Raw genomic sequence first — 16534 nt, forward strand, 5'->3', positions numbered from 1 at the left:
AATAGGTATACAGTGGTCAAACACCTAATTGGCAAGATTTCTCTGAGCACACTTGACACACTCAGACCTATGCTGATCAAGGGCTATTGAAGGCAGACAGCATGTCCTTGGCCTTGGTAAAGAGACAAGTTTGCTATATAGAATGTCAGAAAGAACGGACTCTGGGCCCTAGGGTGGGTATCTCTCACCCAGTTCTGTTGCCTCCTGGGTTTCCAGTAGTCTGTAGACTCCATAACTTTCACCCACTTGACCTATGTCCAGCCCCTTGGTCTTTCTCATGGTGACTATAGGAGGCTGATGCTCCTTTGGAGACCTGCCAGCTCCTATTACTTCTCCCAGCAACCAGAGTTTTCCTTGGTGAAAGATTTGGAGAAAACTCCCTTTTCCTGGCTTCTGCCTGCATAGTCATGACCTTCTCAGAGCTCCTCAAGTTAACTTACTTTCCAGCATGTTGTGTCCCCTGCCCCTGTGGCTCCCTGGCTCACATCTAGATATTCAGACAGCTCTCTGCCTGCTGACGGACCTAATGGTGACAGTTGTTGTCTCAAATTCTGCTACGAACTCATTGTCTGTGTCCCTTTAAAATTCATATGTTAGGGCTGGGGTTGTGGCTCAGTGGTAGAGGGCTTGCCTAGCACATGTGAGATACTGGTTTTGATCCAAGGCACCACATAAAAGTAAAATAAAGGTATTGTGTCCACTACAACCAAAAAATGTATTCTTAAAAATATTTATATGTTAAAGTCCTACTGTGATGGTATTTGGAGGTGGAGACTGGGTGGTAGTGAAGTCCTGAGAGAGTAGAGCCTCCATGGTAAGATTAACATCCTAATAAGAGGGAGATATCTAGTGCTCTCTCCTCACTCCTCTCCCTCTCCCTCTCCCCCTCCCTCTCCTTCTCGCCCCCCACCCCCACCCCATCTCTGCATGCAAGAACACAGCAAGAAATTATTTTTCTGCAAACTAGGAAAGGGGCCCTGACCAGAAACCAGATTACCATCTCCTTGATCTTGGACTTCCCAGCCTTTTGAACTATAAAGAATCAATTTCTCTTGTTTAATTCACACGGTCAATGGTCCTTTTGTCACAGCAACAACCCAAACTATCTAAAACAAGCTCCTACTGCAATCCATTGACTTTCTGCCCTTCTTCCCCAGGAGCTGGATAGACAATTGTGCCCACCTATGGAAGTGAGTTCCTCCCAGGCTTCATCCAATGAACGAGAGGTGCCCAAGGTTCTCTTTCCCCAATCCAACCTAAAGAGCATGCTTCATTGCTGAGCCACAAAGGGGACCCCAGCAGTGACCTTTCAATTGCCTCATGTTCGCCTTGCCTTTCCTTTTCCCCTCACTGTTTCCTGAGACGACCTCCTAAATAAACTCCCCCACAGGTCCTTGTCCCAGGTTCTACTTTCAAGGTAGAAATAACCCATGCTAAGACCCAACTTTGGCTGCTGTTGGAAAGAACTTCAGAGATGAAGCTCTGCCCCTGGGTCTGAGTAGTCTCTGTGGACAGATCCATCCCTGATGGACAGACCCAAACTAGCCAAATCCTGCCTGGGATAAAGCACCAAAGATCCTTCCCATATGGTCCACCCCTAGAGTTTGCCAGTTCTTTCATTCTTCCCTAACTACAGTGCATCTTTAAAACAGAAATTAAAAGAAAAGAGAAAAAACTCTCCTATAATTTCTTCTTTGCTTTGATGTCAAAAGCTGTAAAAGTGACTTAGAAATCTTTTTGTGAATATGTGGGAATCAAGTGCAAGGTATTAATGAACAAACTGCTGTAATATTAATAGTTGCATTTATGATAAAAAAAATCAAAAGTTTGATGTCAAGTTTGTCTTAAAATAATCAGAGCCAGGCCATCGGCACATCAGGAGGTCTGGATTTTGCCTCCAGGTGCATTTTCCTTCTCTGTGTAGCCCTGGACTTGTTTCTTCTATTGTGATTCCTGGTCCCTTGGTTGACTAGAAGCAATGTGAGAATTAAAATGCACGAGGTGATTGATATGAGAACATATTTTGAATCTGAAGAACTAAAATTCCTTTTCATTGTCTATTGGAATCCCATGTCTGTGGAAGAGGGTGTGACAGTGGACACGATGGCCAGAGAATCCATACACTCGCTCACCCTCTCGAAAACCATGAGTTAAAGCCAACGTGGGTCCAGCCTCTTCCCTGTGCTATGGCAGGGGGACGTGTGAGCCAGCCTGGGACTGCCCACCAGCACTCGCACCCAGGTGTCTCTCACTAGCTAGAAATCCAGTAATGCAGCAGACAGCCAGGGGGCTGCACCTCCCAGAGCTGCTGTTGCATTGCAGGAATGATTTCCTTCCACACAAACATGCATTTCCCCTGGGAACTGTGCCTTGCCCTCTGTGCTGCTTGTCTATCTTAACACTTAATGAAACTCCTGTGAAAACAGGGACAATGTCAGGCTGTTTGTCATTAGGCCACCGGGGCCTGGAAGAATATCAAATACATATCAAATATCTGTGAATGCATGAAGGAAGACTATAAAGCACATCTTCAGGCCCAAGGGTGGAAATGTTTACCTAAAGTAATTTTAAGACCCAGGTGAATGGAGACGAGGAAAGACCTCGTGGAGAGCAGGATGACTTTCTCACTGACACTATGCTGCTGCACATGGTTTGAGCAAGTATAGCCCTTGTCTCCTTTTATCTTGTTTTCATTTTTATTGAGGTATAATTGACAAATAAAAAGTTGTGTCTACTCAACGTGTACAGAACGATGATTTATACATATACGTGGTGAAATGACTACAACAGGCAAGCTAACTAACATCCACTTTTATATGTGTGTTGAGAATGCATAAGATCTGCTCTCTTAGCAAATTTCAAGTAAGCCATTCAGTATTATTAATTCCAGTCACCGTGTTCTGCATTAGATACCCAGAAATTATTCATCATATCTGAAAGTCTGTACACTGTGATCAACATCTGTGTGCTTCCCCCTCCTCTGCTCAGGCCCTGGAAAGCACCATTGGGCCCTCTGCTTTTGTGAGTTGACACTTGATTCCACATGTAGGTGATATCGTGCATTATCAGTCTTTCTGTGTCTGACATATTTTCACTTAACCACACAGCCTCCAAGTTCATCCATGTGGTTGCAAATGCAGAATTTCCTTCCTTTGTGGCTGAATACTATTGCATTGCAAATTCACCACATTTTTTTTTAAACTCTCATCTGTGGACAGGCATGATGGTATTTTCACATCTTGGCTATTGCAATTAGTGCTGCAAAAACACGGAAGTACAGACATCTTTGGAGATACGTGCTTCATTTCCTCTAGATTAACACCCAGACGTGGCTTGTGAAGTCTCTCAGTAGTTCAATTTTTTTTTTTAAGAAACTTCACACTTTTTTCTCATAATTGTTATAGTCTATCCTTTTTTAAAATTCAACACATTTTCAGCATTAGAAAGCAAGGGTGAACAGGAAATTTTTTTGCTAGAACCACAGTCATTTATATCACTGACAAAGTATCACTTAATTGGAAACAAAAACACTGTGCCTATTAAAGTGTTGGTTGTAAATAAATACCTAAAATTCATTCAAGGGATATTGGCCACTCTGGTGGCCAGAGGGTGATGAGGTGAAAATCCTCAAGTTCATGTCATATGAGGTTGGGTTGAGGGAAGGTTTGTTTACCCAGGGGAAAGAAAACTTAGAGGATATGTGACACCTGCTATTGAATTTCTTGCAGGTTGTCACATACAGTGGGAAGTAGATTTATTAGTTGTGATTCAAAAATCAAAGAATAGAACCAATGGATGAGAGGTACAGGACACAGATTCCGGCAAAACGCAAAGTCACATTTTCTAGCAACTAGAAAGATCCATAATATGTGTGTATCTGTCCCATGAGTAGGGTAGGCCAGCACTGCTCAGAGTGTGACCCCTGGCTAGTACCCAGTTGTTGCTACTGGTCTGTGGCAAAGCACATATAGAAACCGAGAACAAGCATTTTGAGACATTTATAGTAACATCCAGTTGTGTTATCCAAGCGTGGGCACATCTGGTGAATGGCTTAGAGACTCTTCCTTACCAAACTTCCTTCAAGTCCGTGGTGAGTCTTCTGAGGCTTGACTGTGTTAGTCATTCTCAGAAAGACTGTGATGTAATATGGACATTATTATAACACAGACATCTTAGCATTAGTTTGACAACTCCAAGGCATGTTAGACTGCTTTCATCAGTTGAAGATGACTTAATTTACCTATAATTTTCAGAATAAAATTGTTGTAACAGGCTATTGATAAAAAGTTGAAGGTGAATTTTTAAAAAACATTATTTGTTTCATTTTGGGGAAATTTTTTTCTAATTAAGTAGCTTCAACCTATTGGAATTGCTCTGAATGTCTCTTCTTCCATTCCCATCAACCTACATCTGGTTTGTCTACTGAGATACTCATTAAAGCAAACACAGAACAATTCAGGTAGACTAGATGTTTCTGCAACAGAACTATTACTGTCAATCCAATTCTAATCAGATTAATTAGCAAGCAAAAAGTTAACTCATTATTCCCACTTACTTCTTTATGCATAATGTTTATTCAGACTGCATATATAGTTAGGCATTCAATACAGACACTCCCATTTCATTCATAACTTATTGTACTACTGCAAAATATACTAGTATGATAGAAGTTTTTTATATTAATCAAACCTGTACTAAACAGGTCTAGTTGTTGTGATTCATTGCTTTTTTAGGCTATGTTTCTTTTAATGACATTTATTAAAATGCAATTTTATGCCTGTGAATCTAATAATAAAAATTGTGGCTTATAATTTATATGCTTTTTCATCTGGTGTTTCCAACAATTATCTTTATCATATTTTATGAAGTATTGGTTTGAATTGGATCGGAAATTTGGGGGGGAAAATGGTTCTTAGCCATAAAAAGAGAAGCCCTGATGTAGACTTCCAGTTGAAGATGAAGAACATACTGTCCTGAAGTTTGCACTGGGAAAAACTGCTTTGGGAAGTGGTTGATACTGATTTGCATGGCCCCTCGGTGCCTGGTCTTAACACAGTAGGTCCTTAGTGTTAAATATTAATTGTATGAAATAATCCGAGAAGCATTACATAAATTGCACACAATTACAAATATCAAATTTATAAATGCTATAAATTACAAATTGATTTTTTTAAAAAAATAACTACAGAGTCCAGAGGACGCAACAGAGATGGTTGAAGTTTCAATCCAATTAGATGAATGGGCTTGATGGAAACACAGTTTTTTTAGCCTTGAATAGTAAAAACCTCAAGATACTACATCACCATCTTCAAAAAGTCCTGCATATATCATGGCAAAGACTGAGAATTGTAAGAAGCAGACTGAGAAGATACAAGGGGCAAAATGACAACTAATGGGTAGAAGGTACAGAAAGGCTGATATTGATTCAAAAAAGAATTTCTCAAAAATCACATCTGTTCAGAAAAGAAGAGGGCTGCTTCATGTGATAGCCAGTTCTTGGTCATTTTCCTTCAGGTCCACTAAAAGACTGAGGGGTTTGTCAGCTGGAGAGGGGATTCCTGCACAAAATAGAAGAGTTGGCATTTTATAGGGTCTGTAGTAGTTGTGGCAAGGGCTGTGCTAAGCTTTACTATGTAGTGTTTTATTTTAAACTCATGGGAAATCTAGGAAGTAGGTATCATTATCTGTTTTACAGATGATCAATCAGGAGCTCAAAGTGGATAAATATGATCAGAGACACACAGAGGCAAATAGGTCTAAGGACCCACTGGCTCCATTTACACCCAGAATGGATACTATCCTCAACTCTGAAAGCCCATGATCCTGTGTCCTCAAAACCTGGAGACATGACCAGAAACCTAAAAGGAAAGGAAATATCATCAAAGCCAAAGTGACCAACATTTTGTATGTCACATCATGAGGTGCCTTTTGCAGTTTGGGCTCTTAATTCTCTGAACACTTTCAAGAAGCTCTGGTGCCTCCCTCCACTCCCCTTCCTTCCTGCTTCTTCCTCTTCTATAACCTTCCTTCTTTCCATCCCCAACTCATGATTTCTGGGATAGACAGGATCTCATGGCTTTACCTTCTCTGCAGGATGCTCGCTGTACTTCAGGAGAGATGTCTAGAGATGTTTGCCCAAAGGAACAAAGAGCAACCGTGGAATTTCTGGTACAGGAGAAGATTCTTTTATTTAGAAGAACTTTCTAGCATCCCCAATGCACTGCAGAGGAACTACTGAGCCTCTCTGGCAAAGTAAATCTGATCTTAAGCATTAATCCATAATCACCTTGCCAGGTGTTTCTTTGAACACTCACAGATTCGTTGACTTGTGTTTTTGAGGACAATTTATAAGACCTCTTTTGTAAAGAGGATCCTGTTGAGACCAGTAAGACAGAGCACCCCTTCTTGGATCCCTGTAGAAATAGGAAAGAGCTCCCGAGGTCCTGACTCACCATCCAAAGGCCTGACCTTGAGCAACCCAGCCCCGTCCTGGTCCTATGTTGGCGTTCTTCCATCTGCTCTTTCTCTCTCTATTGCTTTATGATTTTGCAGACCCTGAGTCATCTCTGCAGATTCCACCGGAGCAGCTGGGTGGCCAGCATCCAGCTCCGTGTCTCTTGCCTTGATGGATGCAGGTCCTCATAAGCATCTGTCTCTCCAGCCTGAAGGTGACCAGCGGTGACTCCCCAACTTCCTTCACTGGTCTTCAGCACTTGGCCTTTGTGCTGTTGCCGGCAAAGCCGACCTTTTCTCATAATGGATCTGTCTGATTGTGTAACTGTATCCTTTTACTTCTGACAGCATTTTCATCTCTGCAAAACCTCCAAACAGATGAATAATTTTCGCTTGTGCATTTCAATGAGTTGGGGAAACATTCAGGGTTCAGAGGCACAGCTAAAAATATTTCCAGAAGGATGAGTCAAATAATGTCGGGGGTGACTGGGAAAGAGAAGAAAGGGCCCTGCCATGTCTCTCTTGCGAGCCAACAGTCCTGATGTGCTCTTCGGGGTCACTGTTTCCAGCCTGAAAATCCTTGGCTGTTGAAATGAAATGTCCATCTCTTTGTTCTGCCTCCTCTTTCTCTTCCTAGTCTTTCTCCTATTCCTCTTGCGTCCAGCTCCCCTCCACCACGAAAATACTGCCTAATGTTCATAGATAACCTTCTAAGCCTCGCCCAGTTACTAGGAGACCCCCTTTCTGCAAGTTTCCAGAACTTCGTACAGTTGCCAACAGAATGATAATTGCTTTCTAAATCAACGTGGCTGTCCCTTTCTCCAAGGATGTGCCTGGGAAAATGTCTAGAGGGATCTCTTTCCTTTTCTTTCTCAGATTCCACTGTAGTAATGGGTCTCCTACAAGCAAACATGAACGTTTTCTCAATAGAATCTCATGGCTCTGGCATTGCCTTTGGAGAACACAAGATTTCCAAAATATTCAACAAAAATCCTCCCAATACAACACTCACAGCAATACCATCCCAGAGTGTGGTCCAAAACAAATTGAGAAGTTGCCTGTACAACAGCTTCAAGATGTTCAGAAGGTGTCAAAAATGGCAGGAGGATCTGACACTCATCAAAGCATTCAGTTAACCAAACCCACAATCTCCAGGGCTTTAATAATATACAAACTGCAAGAATCGAGGGTAACAGATTGATTGACTTTGACTCCAAAGGTGCTGATGACGAGCAGGAGCAGGAGCGCGTCCCAGACACAATTATGTACAGGCAGCTCTGAATAACAGTAGCCAGTCTCCGCGCAGCACTTTGCATAGAGCGGTAATTTGCATCATCCAAGTGTTTTGCAGAGCTTTACCAAAAGTATTTTAAGTGTGAACAAATAGTAGAAACTGCAGTTGGGAAAGCTGGATGGCGTTCACCTTCCCATGGGGAGTAGGGAATTTTGGCTTTAGGGCCAGATCTGCTCCCTGCTTTTGGCGCATTGCAGGCCTCTTACCCGAGGCCCTTGCTCCTTCACGTTGGAAGCAGCTCCAGCCTTGAGTGCCAGTTCGGCCACCTGAATGGAAGGCTCTAGCTCTTTGACAGCCAACAAGCCCTGAGCTCTTGCATTTTTATGGCGCCTCACACATCCACCCTTTCTCTTTACTCTTTCTCCTCCCACCTCTCTGGATACCCCTCCCAGGGCCCTCCCTGGACGCCTCCTCTTCTGTGCATCTTCACCTATTCACGTGTCATCCTTCCCTTTGGGTCCCTGCTTTTGTCACTCATTATTCCCATGCTAGACAAGCTTGCACATTCTCTTGGCTTCAACCTGCACACTGAGGTCTCCCAAATCCACAGTCCCAGGTAAGTGTTCTCCCACCACGTTTCCATTGTTCCAGGACCTGTTCAACCCCACACGCCCTGGTATTCTGGTCTTTGGCCTTTCTGTTGGAATACCCCATTGCTCCCTCCGCCTTGGTCCTTCAATTTTGCCTAACCCAGAAGTCAGCCCGATGTGTAAAAGTGCATGGGGTCCAAAAGGGAAGCTGGGGTGGGGAGGCTTCAGTTTTCGTTCTGCTATTGAGGAGCTGTGTGTCTGTATCATCCATCTTTGCCCTCGGTTTCCTCATCCCGACGAGATGACCAAAGCTGCAGACTACAATGAGGATTAGTTTTCTGCACAGGACTTTTCAGATAATCAGCACCAAATAAGTGCTACTGATTGATAGTAATAATAACAACAGCACCCATGACAAACACAAATAAAAATGGAGATTGTCACACCCTTCTGACAGTGGCCTTCTGGGGGTCCCATATTCTCTGCTTCCTCCTGTTGGTCTCCCCCATCTCATCTGTGCAATTAGAGTAATCTCTTTTCCTACTCCCAAGATTTCCCAGTATGTGGCAGGAAGTTCCCCTAATAATCAAAACCATTAGATGCTCTGCTTCTCCATTAGCTTTTCAAACACCTGATTTCTGAAACTACCTCTGACCTCAGATGTTTGGGAAGATGATGACGGCCACACTGGCTCAAGGGCCCTGGGGAAACTGGTGAAGCAAGGGAGTTCTCTGGGGTCCAAAAGGGAAAACAAGACAGAGCAGAACTGAAGACAGCAGAGATGCCTGGGGCTGGGTGTTCTGTCCTTGATCATGGAGCCCAGAGCTCTCATGTGGATGTGGTTGTGCACCTGATATCCATCTCAAGGGAGAAGGATGTCCTCTAGGTTCTCTCATTTCCCTTAAATTTTGTTCCAATTGAATGAAGTAAATAGTTTCAATAACTTCTCATCAACTCATCTTTCTGAGCTTCAGGAAATGGCCATCTTCATTCCAGAGACCCACAATTTGGTGAACAAAGCCCTGTGACTGCCATCCACACCCTTGCTGCCTTCACAGAGACCAGTCACACTCTCCATCAACCTTCATCTTTTCAGTCAAAAAAGCCAGCACCCCAAGAAAGCACCATTAAAGTGGAGCTTAGCATAGCATCCGGCAGTAGAACTAATCACTCACCCAACATGGCACCGCACTCGGAAAACACACCACCAAACACACTCCCTCAACTTTTCCTGTTCTTGGTTCACATAGAAAATGATACCTTGAACATGGCTCCCTGGAGTAAATTGGAGAAACTGGTCACAGCTGGAGGCCACAATTCTGAAGAGCCCCAGGACCTGCCTGTTGCCCCAAGAACCAAGGGGATCCATGTCTCAGACACACCTGCAACCCATTTGTAGCAGCTCAGCATGCCCTGGCACCCCATTGAGAAGCTATACCTAGAAGACCCTCTTATTGCCTGGGAGACCAATAGAATGTTCATTCCATTAAATAAGATCTCCTCTTCAGAAAGTCCCAAGTCTATTTTTCACCTCGGTGCTAGCTGCTCTGAAATATGTTTCCCATCCAGTAGTCAGTGCTTTGTCATGCTCAGCAAGGAGGATGACCTGGTGGCCACAGCAAGGAATCAGGAGCCCTGTGGATTCTGAATTTATGATTCAGCAGCCCAGCTTCTGACTTACTCACATTAGGTGACCTGTGGAAACCACCGAACTTTGACAGGTCCTAATCAGACAAGCCGGAAAATGATATCAGAATAGGTTTCTTCTGGAAACCAAACACGGTGTGAAAATTGAGACTTCCTGAGCAGATAAATTAGAAGCAAGCTCTACAGGAGGAGCATGACGAAAGCCATATGTTCAACATCAGCAGATGCAAGAGAGAAAATAACCACAACCTATAATAGCACACAGCGTCACAGTCTTTCATACCTATAAATTGCTGAGCTGTCAGTGATCTCACCTGGCCCCTGTCCCTTCTGTGCCACAAACATCACAGTCCATGGATGCTGAACCAGGCAACCCTGGGTGGAATCCTGGCTCTAATGCATCTTAGCTGTTCTTCCTTCCTATGGCTCCTAATTTTTTACTGTTGCTAAGAGAAGTTTTCTAAACAGAAAGAACATGATTTTAAAGAGGAGAAGAAATCTTAGGACATTAGGAAGAAAGAACAATGGAAAGAGCAAAAACATGGGTAACTATCATCTCTTTTCTTCTTGAGTTTTTAAAACTGGTTTTCAATATATAGAGAGGAAGTACTTAAGACAATTTAAATGTGGAAAGGTCAACAGATCTGAGGAGAGGTAAGGTATGTATAAGATGTCTCTATATATATAAATTATATATATATATATAAATATATGTCTATATATATGTAAATGCCTTAAAAATTTTTTCCAAACTGATATATTCAAATACATTAAATGATCAATAAAATGGAATGGAATTCTAATAGACATTTAAGTAACCCCCAAGATGGTAAAAGAACAAAAACAGAAAAATGAACCACAGAGGGAACAAAAAGAAAGCAAAACTTTTTAAAATGTCAAATTTAAGTACTAAAATATAATTACATTAAATGTAAACAGTATAAATACATCAACTAGCAGATATTATAAGAGCAGTTAAACACCCCTTTTTTTGGTTGATGAGTAACTGGTCCATGCTCACAGTCAGTGAGAGCCCAAGCTCCAAAGAGTGGAGAGCTAAGTGTCTGAGCAAACACAGACAGGGTCAGCCCGCCAGCAGCTTCCTGCCTGCTCAAAACCATTTGCACCCAATGGTCTGACATCCTGCACATGCACTTATTAAGCAAATGAGAACAATACTATTTCAAAGTCTTAGGTTCATTCTTGTGGAGTGCTAATATTTCTGAGCCTTTTAGTCATTCAAATATTAATGTGAATTAATTCAATAGAATACTTTCCAGATGAAAAAGCACTTTGCATTGGGGCGCTAAGAACTGGAGGAGAAGCTAGGGCCAGAGAGAGCTAGTTGAGACCTCTATCAGTAAGAAGGCTATCGAGGCTCCTCTATTACAGAGTTTGGGAAGGACTTAGCAAGTGCCGTTGCCACGGACGGTAAACTCAGAGTCCAGCAGATCACACCCAGCCTCGGTGACTGCATATATGAGGGAGGGGATATGTCAGAAAGATCACTGACCCTACTTCACCCCTCCCTTCTGGAAGGAGCTTGAGTTTTAACCTCACACAAGAATGTATACATCAAAATAGAAACAGGGTCCCATGGATTGTGATAGCAACATGAAGCAGACTTCTATCCAGGGTGGCTAAAATATGAGCTCTTCCTGTCCCAGGGGGTTCATGGTCCACACACATCTGCACCCACATGATCTGTGGTCCATCCTGTTCAACATTACCCTCAGCTTCCCTCTCCGGGGAACGTGCCGTCTGTATATTGCTATCTCTGCACCCCCCAGGGCTCCCCTAGCAGCCCCTGCCCTGCTGCTCCCTCGATAGACAGGAAGCTTCCGCAGCTACCAGTACAGCCTGGGCTATGCGGCTGCAACGGATTGCCCTCACATCCAGGATTTACCACAGCAGAAAGCTTTGCCTCACTCTTGCCACAAGTCCGTTCCAGATCGTAGTCCCTCCAGGGCCCAGGCTGGCTGAGGCTCACCCTGAAGCTGTCCTGTACAGAGCATGCAGAGTTCTCAGCTGCCACACAGAGCCAGGCAAGAGAGACACTAGCAGTGTAGCTGGGGCTTTTCGTTGCCTCCACCTTTGGCTCACATTGCACAACCAAAGCCGTCACATGGACTCGCCTAACTGCTGGGGGATGGGGGTCTTAGAGGCAAATAAAATATTCAGTGAACCCTGCCGTCACAGAGGTGTTGAAAATCGAAATTGCACCCAAATATTACATAACTGGTTTCGATTATCATCTCAACCCAGTGGGTATATAAATACCAAAATAGCTGTGTTTTGTTCCTATCACTAATTGCAGCTGTGATCTCCTAAGCTCCCTCTTCTTGTCACTTAACCCCCTCTCAGGCAGACCCCACAGCTTTTCCACGATTTACATTTATTATCAGGCCAGTACCATCCAGTGTAGGGTGGAGCTACCCTCTAAAACCCAGTGCACATTTCCTTCCACCCTCCAGTGCAGGTCAGGTTTGTCCTGGAGGGGTTGGGGTGGCAGGGGTGAAGTTGGCTTCCCCTGCCACCTTTCCTGCCATTCTCACCCTGTGGAGCAGAGAAGAGTCTGAGAAGGGTTTGGTGCTCTGCAGCTGACATATTTAAATTCTTGATAGTTCTATCATTGAGTTTTCATTTAATAAGTGTTATGGGTTGAACTCTGTCCCCACTCTCCCCAATTTATATATCAAAGTACCAACTCCCAGTACCTAAGGATGTGAGTGGATTTGGAAACCCAGTCATTGGAGATGGAATTAGTTAAATTAAAATAAGGTGCAATTAGAATAGAGTGGGGCCCTAATCCAAAATTACTGGTGTCCTTATAAGAAGGGAAAATTGGGACACAGACATATTCAGAAAGAAGACAAATTGAAGACCCAGGGACAATACCTTCTACAAGCCAAAGAGTGTCTATAGCCTCCAGGAGTCAGGAGAGAGGCCTGGGACAGATTCTCCCTTACAGCCCTTGGAAGGAAGCAGCCCTGCTGACACCTTGGCCTCAGACTTCTGACCTCCAGAACTGTGAGACAATACATTCCTGAAGCCACCTGGCTAGTGGGTAAGGCAGCCCTAGGAAGCTAGCCATGATTGGAGTTCATGAGACGGTGCTCATGCATTAGGGACTTGGTGCCTCAGATTACATGTCTCCAAGATACCTCCCTGCCGCCCCCCCAGAATGGCCTCTTGGCCATCCCCAAACCTACTCAATGGCCCTGACCACTCTTCCTCTCATGTGGGGCCTGGGGAGGCTTGGGGACATATGCACCTCGAACAGTAAGTCACATTGTCTGCACTGGATGCCTATGATGGTCTGCACTTGCCCTGCAAGTATTCCCATGTCCAGAAAAGGGAAATTAAATAGCAAGTTGGAAACACCAGACAAAGTTTAAGGAGAAATCACAGAAGTGAAGAAAATGCTATTCTCTGCTCTTTGAATGTGGGGCCCTTCATCTTCCTTTAGCATAAGGCCCACAAATTATGTAGCCAGCATGGTAGGAAATAATAATGAAGTCTTGGGACATTAAGAGAAGCAAAAACAAAAAGAAGAAGAGGAGGAGAAGGATAAGGAGGAGGGAGGAGGAGGAGGATAAGGAGGAGGAAGGAGGAGAAGGAGGAGGAGGAGGAGGAGGAGGAGGAGGAGGAGGAGAAGTATTGGTGGTTTTGAAATCCCAGGTTCTAGGTATTCCTGAGATCTGGAGCTAAGGCCTCTTTGAGAAACACCAGTATCTTCATAATACATTCCTCATTTATTTAATGTAATTGAGAGAGTTGTTCCATAATCTATAACCAAAAGAGTCATAGCTAATACTAGCACCGCTGCATTTATGTGAATTTGGATTCTCTGAATTTGGAACAGCATAAAATTCATATATACATATAATTTCATAAGCAAATTTTGAAATTATATGAATCCTCTGAATTTTTTGAAAATTCCTCTGGATCATGTAATTTTCAAGCCACCTGGTTGAATGGATTATGAACTATGTGTCACATTAAGATAACATGGTAAAACCTTTTTGTATGTTAATAAAAATCCACCATATTTTAACAATATCAATAAATCACATGATTATTATTTGCACGCACAACTTATATGAATTACTGAGCACTTGCTATTATAACTAAAAATCTTTGTTTACCTCTTATAGCTGTATCAGTCAAGCACTCATTAAGTGATAATCATGTTAGCAGTGATAATACTTTAGAAAAGAAATGACATGCAATAGCATCCCATGAAGAAAAATAGACAACTAATTTAGCAGGGAACAGTGTGAGAGGGCCTATTGGGGATACTAGCAAAGCAAAAGCAGAATTAAAGCAGTGGTACCTTTAAGCTCACAAAAAACAGTCCTACAAATCCAAAGATAATGGAAATTTTGATGCTGACACAGCTGCCCAGGAATGTCATGTAATATGCCCCAAACTCCAAAAGTTGAAATTTACAACCTTCAAGAATACATTCTCTCCACTTTATACACTAATAATTTTATTTATCAAGGAGTAATTTATAGGAAAATTAGTCTTGAATTATGTAAGACCTGAATTAGGCAAGGCCTTCAGGAATGTGCACTCACACACAATGTGGCCACTCAGAACCGCCTCCTCCTTGGCTTGGAAGACAAACACAGGCCATGCCAGGAGAGTGTCTGGGACAGGCCCTCCTAGCTTCTTGGCTTGCCATCAAAGCCTGTCAAAGGGCAGCTCCCCATCACCAGCCTCGCAAAGGAAAGCTGAGAAAACATCTTCCCAGGAGCTGAGTGATGGCCAACACGCGTATCCCCATCTCACACCAGAGCAGTGTCCAAGAAGTGACAGGCCAGGCTGGGCAGGACACCCAGCTCTCAGCCAGCATCTTCATACCCTGCAGAGGATGCCTGAGTCCCAGCTGTGGCAAGTCCTGCCTGGCAAGGGCCGCCCGTTTGCCCTCTTTGTCATGTGAAAGCAGCAATTTCATCATGTGAGCAGCCTCTTGGGAGAAACACATTTTCTCCCTACAACGAGCAGATGCCACACAGATTTGGTACATCATTTGTAAATGATTTCAAAGTTTATTTGCCTACTCCAAGGAGATTACTGGAATCTCCAATTTCATTTTAATGTAATTGTTTCCATGCTGCATAGGAAGTTTTGGCAGCAATAGCAATCACCTCTGATGTCTAATTAGATGGTAGAGCACCCGCAACCCCGCTGAACACAGCCTCTGTGCTAGGGCCGTCACCCGCCAAGGCCCTGCACTTCTGCTATGACTCCATTCAACAAGAACAAGTCTACTGAGCCTTCCAGGTTCCAAGAAGTCACTTAACCTGTGGATGAGACAGAATTGACAACGACATATAGACTTTGCCCTCAACAAGCTGATATAGTACGCTTTGGCCTTCATTTTTTGTGACTATAGCATCTATCTTCAAATGACTTCTTATGACTGTGCATAACATAATTATACACAGATTGCAATATAAAATAGCAAAGTGTACAGCCATGTTGTTAAAACAAGGGGACAGAGCTCCAGAAATGTCCTCCCTAGTCTCTCAAACTCCACCCATGAAGACAAGACCTCCAGAAGACCCTCCCTTGAGAATAGTGTGCAGATTCACAGCCCATAACTCCTAAAAGATGCAGAGCCATGACATGCTTTACAAAAACACAAAATGCCCTAAAAGAGTTGCAGTGAAGATCAATTAACCAATGAAATTAATGCCTGAGAAATGTAAGCAAGACTGCTCAAAGCTGAATCGTTCATCATTAGAACATCCAGATAGCCTGGTGCAGGAGATCTACCAGGAAAATTAAAAAAAAAAATTGTCAACACACACACAGAGCTCGTTTCCAGCTTACAGCCACTGCACTAGCTGGTCCGTGTGCCTGAAGCACCTTTCTCATACATCTCTGCTAGGATAGCTCCTTCTTGGCATTCTATCTCACTTCAAGGGACCTCTGAAGTGACCAAGTCTGACCAGCTCTCAGACACTCTCCCAGACATCACTTTATTTTATATTAAAATTAGCACTTATCATATCTAATATTTTTATTGGTGCACTGTGTGTCTCCTGGGGCTGCTAGTAGGACAAGTGTGCTATGAGGGTAGAGAACTCTCCATGCTCCTGGTCACTAACCACAGAGTTTAAAACTGTGCCTGGCCCATACAAGACAATGAATCAACATTCATGGCGTAAATGGATGAGTGGGTGGTAAAGTGCCTTCTACTCCTTTGCATAACCATTGGTCCCCAAGGTCCTGTAATGATGATGGATTTGCAGTAACCACAACCCTAGTGATAGTCCGAGGCCTGGGGACATGAATTACATAGGGCAAATGAGAGTCCCTGGAGAGCTGCATGCATGGATACTAGCAAAGGGACATTTCAGGGATGCTCAAGGGGCTGTGCAGGCAAGAGGGAAAAGTGCCTTCCTGTTCACACTCTTCTAGGTGTGAAGCCAGACCAGAGTAGGAGAAATGTCACACTGCCTCTGTCCCCTCTCATCCTCTGGCTCCCTCATGTTTCCTTGATGCCAGAGCAAGGCTGGCAGATGTCCAGAGGTGCTCAATGGGGAGGAGGACACTCCTCTGGCTCTGGTGCCCAGGCTGCCCTCACTGTCTGCTA

Source organism: Callospermophilus lateralis, chromosome 14, assembly GCF_048772815.1.
Source record: "Callospermophilus lateralis isolate mCalLat2 chromosome 14, mCalLat2.hap1, whole genome shotgun sequence".
NCBI lineage: Eukaryota > Metazoa > Chordata > Mammalia > Rodentia > Sciuridae > Callospermophilus > Callospermophilus lateralis.